The following is a 5,356-nucleotide window of genomic DNA, read 5'->3' on the forward strand; positions in this document are numbered from 1 at the left end:
AATACAATAAAAATGTACGTCGTAACACAAAGGAAAATTGAAGTTTACCACTCGTCTTGTGAATTATGTAAAGCAGGCGGTGATAAGTTTAAATCAAGGAAAACTCTTTCATCCGGAACCTTGTCCGGCAAAAACTGCTCCAGAATAATCACCCGATGACTAGGGGTTATCCGGAACCTGTTCGGCAACCTCATTGTTGGGAACGTCTTCGACCTTGACGTACATATCCAACATTTTAATTACAAGAAATTTCCGGTATTCATCCGGAGTCCTCAGAAAATCCCTCAAAGATTCATCATCGTCGATGTTTAACTCCGAGTAAAAAGCAACCCCTTGCGGAGCGACGGAATACAGATATCTTCCGGTTACTTTAAGTATCACTGAACGTTTCCTCACACTCATTTTTTTGCATAACAACGATATCAATTTATCGTACTCCATTGTAAGTGATAATTTAACATGACACTGTGGAGATAAACTGTACCTCACAAAGTTATTCTCCATCACAACCTCTACCCCCCCCCCCCCAATATAATGAAACTCTTATTCTACGCTCTTCAGACATTATGAAAAAATGCTTGTGAATTTAACAAGAAGAAAAGTTTGAACGGGAGTTAGAATTTTTTTTGAATGTATTTTCCTAAAATCCTAACCCCTTTATATAGGAAATGGCTAGCCGGGGGGCAGAAATTTTTTATGTATAGCACTCTTTAAATGCGCGCTATACACATTTGAATTATTGTTATGTCAGTTAACTTATTGGTGGGCCCACAAAAAGGTATATGTCACGACCCAATTTCCAAACCCGGTCGTGATGGCGCCTCTCCTGAAGACAAGGCCAGCCAACTAACCCAAATCGTCTCTTTAACAACTATTAAACATAAATGAATAGTTAATTACCACTTAACGGCAATAATAACCGGTGTTTACAACCCGACCGGGGTGTCATAAGTCACGAGCATCTAAAGAAAACCTTAACACAACTACAGGCCAATAAATACATACTAGTAAAATTTCTGGTAACCAAAAGACAACATCCGGTGCCGCGAACGCTGGCGGTCACCTTGCTCAGCTACAATAACAATACCTTCAATCCGCTAATAACCCGCTACCGGGTGAACGATACCTGCAACTGCACGCGAGGTGCAGGGAGTAAAGTGAGTACTTCCAACTCAGTGAGTAATAGAAGTAAATAATAACTGAGCAGCAAGAAATCACGTAAAGCAACCAATGGGCTGTACAGAAGCCGGGTACAATTTCCGAGAAAATAGTGAAATCAGAGAACTTCTTTAGAAATGTTTTGGTCAGTTCAAATCTCTTTTGAAAATGGTCCTTTCAACAATTACGAAAGCTGTTTCAAATAGTTAGTGCTGATTAGCACAGAAAATCCACCCCTCGGGCACAAATACCACAGTATAGCAGGTAAAAATGCAAATATGAATGCAAGATGAACACCTAAAAGTTCGCCCCTCAGGCATGAATTTCGTTACTAGTCAGTCATTGTTACCAGACCGGTCAGCCATTGTTACCTTACCAAAATGCGTATTACAGTGCCATTGTTACCACTGGTCAGTCATTGTTACCTGACTGGTCAGTCATTGTTACCTGACTGGTAAGTTATTGTTACCTGACCAAAACACGTATGACAGTGTCATTGTTACCATTGTCCAATTCTAAATGGGTACCCGCGCTCACTGTGGGTGTGCAGACTCCGGAGGGGCTCCTACAGCCCAAGTGCTATATCATCATAAGGCCTGAAAGCCTGTACATATCAACATGAGGCCTGAAAGCCTTCTCACATTACACTCGAGGCCTGAATGCCTCCTCACATCACTCAGTATATCCTCACATATAGCCCTCGGCCTCAATGAGTCCAAGAACAATCATAAGTCCTTCGGGCATTAGTAAAGAAACAAAAATGCTTAGCTCAAACAGTAGTTCAAATATATGTTAAAACTCAAGGTTGAGTAAAAATATAGCTGAGTTCATGAAACAGTGTAATGACAATGGACTGAGTTCAAATAATATTTCAAATAGTGAGGAAAAATAGTTATGATAGCTCATAGGGAGTTCAAACAGTCGGCAATAAGCCCCAAATATGGCAATAAGCCCAAGACATAGTGAAAAACAACAATAAGTCATAGCGAAATACGCGGTAAAATCAACAACCGGGACGGACCAATTCACAATCCCCAACGGTGCTCTACCCCACGCTCTCTATCCGGCGTGCAAGTCACCTCAATATAGCACTATGGGTGCAAAATCCGGGGTTTCAAACCCTCAGGATATCATTTACCATCATTACTCCCCTCGAACCGACGAAATCTCTAGCCCGCGACGCCTTTGCCCCTCAAATCGGCCTCCACGCGCGTCGAATCTAACCAAAATCAGAGCGAATACGTCACACTAAGCCAAGGGAACAATACCCAATCGAAAACAATCAAAATATAGCAAAAATCTCGAAACTAGCAAAACCCGAGCCCCGGGCCCGCTTCTCGAAAAATTACGAAACTTACATTACCAGATTCCTCGTCTCGCCACGAGTCCGTACATACCAAGAACTCCAAAATCCGAGCTCAAATGACCTATCAAATCCCAATTTGAAAATATAAAAACTCAAGCCCTAGCTCTTCCAATTTTTACTCCAATTTCCATGAATTAAAGGTTGATTCTTCAATAAAATGACATTTCTAGGTCACGAGACTTACCTCCAATCAATTCCCGTCAAAATCCTCTTCAATCTCTACCAAAAAGCTCTTAAGGTGGTCAACAATGGAGGAAAAAAATGAATAGGCTCGCGGATGAAATAATCAAATAAGACCTTTTCTGTCCAAGTGCTTTACACAACGCGAACGCGGTCCAATACCCACGTGCTCGCGATGGCCAAATAATGTTGACCACAACTTTACTCTACACGAACGCGTTTTCCAGTACGCGAACGCGATGACTTAAATCCTCCAACTACGCGAACGCGCTACCAGATATGCGAACGCGATGCACATGTTCTCTTACCTACGCAAACGCGGCCCTGAGTTATGCGTTCGCGACACACCCCACGCAAACGCGATGAACAACACTTCTGCAACAACACAGCTGAAAACCTGCAATACTATAAGACCAAAAATGGTCCGATTGACCACCCGAAATCACCCCGAGGCCCCCGGGACCTCAACCAAAAGCACCAACATATCCCATAACAACATTCAAACTTGTTCCAATCATCAAAACACATCAAACAACGCTAAAACCATCAATTCACATCGAATTCAAGTCTAAGTTCTTCAAAAACTTCCGAAAATGCACTTGCGATCGAAAACCCGACCAAACGACGTCCGAATGACCTGAAAATTTACACATATATCCAAAATCAACTAACGAAGCTACAGGAACTCTCGGAATTCCATTCCGACACTTGGATCAAATTCTCACCCATCAACCGGAATTCGCCAAAATACTAACTTCACCAATTCAAGCCTAATTCTACACCGGACCTCCAAAATCGATTCCGACCACGCTCCTAAGTCACAAATCATCCCCCGAAGCTAACCGAATCACCGGAAATCACATCCCAACCTTCTAACTCATAAGTCACGTCCGGTTGACTTTTCCAACTTAAGCCTTCCTTAAGGAGACTAAGTGTCTCATTTCTTATAAAAACCAATTCAAATCAACTCTCACACACCACATACCAATAACGAAACGTGAAGAAGCAATAAACGGGGAAAACGGAGCAGTAACACATGAGACGACGGGTCGGGTCGTCACATGCTCCCCAACTTAAACAAACGCTCATCCTCGAGCGTACCCAGAGTTTGTCCTAGAAGCCAACCAATAGCTGAATGACCTTACCAAACATATACCCGGGGTGATCCCACGTCACCCCATCTCGCATAGGTCCGATAACACTATATAGCTGAAATTTCACAGTCCATCAAAACCATAAACCGTAGAACCACATTGCACTTTCCGAAATCATACACAAGATCAGATCCTCACATCTATACTCAGAATAAGCCCGAACTAGCTGAAATATCCCATACCTGCAACCTCAGGTGAAATCATATGATATACCACATAATCCAAACACTCGAAACGATAGTCTCTATTCACAGCAGTTGCCCACAATACCCAAATACCAATAAAAACCTCTTATTAGCTAAAGTCTTATTCCAACACTTTCATATACTGCCAACGATAAATAAAACACGCGATAAACCGTAACCATTCCTCAGATCAACCATACATGAAACCACTTCCTTTTTGGCTAATACCACAACAGACTTCTGGGCCAAACCTCGATATTACACTTCTAACAAGCTGAAATCACATCTGTTCGAATTCATTAATGACTCCAACGATCACCTCGAATCCAACACACCACCCTGGTGATACGACACCTCAATACAGGCTTAAGCCACAACTTGCATAATACACGCACCAATAAGGAATGGTCTGAACGTTCTCAAATCAGGACAAATGACTCAAACGGAAGAGTTGTACCTCAAGCTCACCAATACCATTACAACACAAGGCTGAGACCCCGTCTCACATCATAGAAATAGAGTACCTGAATCTACCCCGAAAGGTCATACCCCCGTGTGGCCTTGCCACAATGCGCGATCTTGTCCAAACACTGTTACTCATGAAGCACCTCAAGTCACTATGAAAATCGATAGCCACGCACAATTTAATGTCTGAAACCAAAGCAATTCATTACACCCACGGTGAAACAAATAACATACGACACGCAACCCGATAGGCCATAACCAATACTCCATTTACCGAGCAACACTCAACTACTCTTCCCGCTCGACCTTCTCTGTGAATCCTCCATAGAACCGCACCACATGTGCCCATATCCAACAAATCATAACGTCTCACAGCACAGAGAAGCAACTCAGAGATCTCCTTAGATCACTAACAAGCTCAATAACGATCGAATCAGCCTATCCCTCAAGAATACAACTCGGGGCCAACCAAGCTAACTCAAGCTAAATGCGTAGCCACATCGGCCTGCCAATAAGCCTGAAGCTACTCCTTCCACTACTATAACTCCTGCCGAAGCCGTACGATATGGTGCCCGGCACCAAATCAATACCGAAATCCACAATCTCGCCTGGCGACATGCCCGGCCACAAGAAACACATCCGAAAAAGTCCCTCAACACCGGAACTGAATCAAGGGTAGAAACCTCTGCACTGACATACATCACGAAGGCCCTATTAAGAAAGGCAATCCTTCCCAGTCGTTCGCTGCGTCTTTGAAATATATCCACTCTGCAAGAACATGATCCAATGCACCTCGCCACTCAACCCGTAGCATTTCCGACATAGCCCCGTAGCACAAACTAGTCTAG

The sequence above is a fragment of the Nicotiana attenuata genome, unplaced genomic scaffold (genome assembly GCF_001879085.1).
Source record: "Nicotiana attenuata strain UT unplaced genomic scaffold, NIATTr2, whole genome shotgun sequence".
NCBI classification, from domain to species: Eukaryota; Viridiplantae; Streptophyta; class Magnoliopsida; order Solanales; family Solanaceae; genus Nicotiana; species Nicotiana attenuata.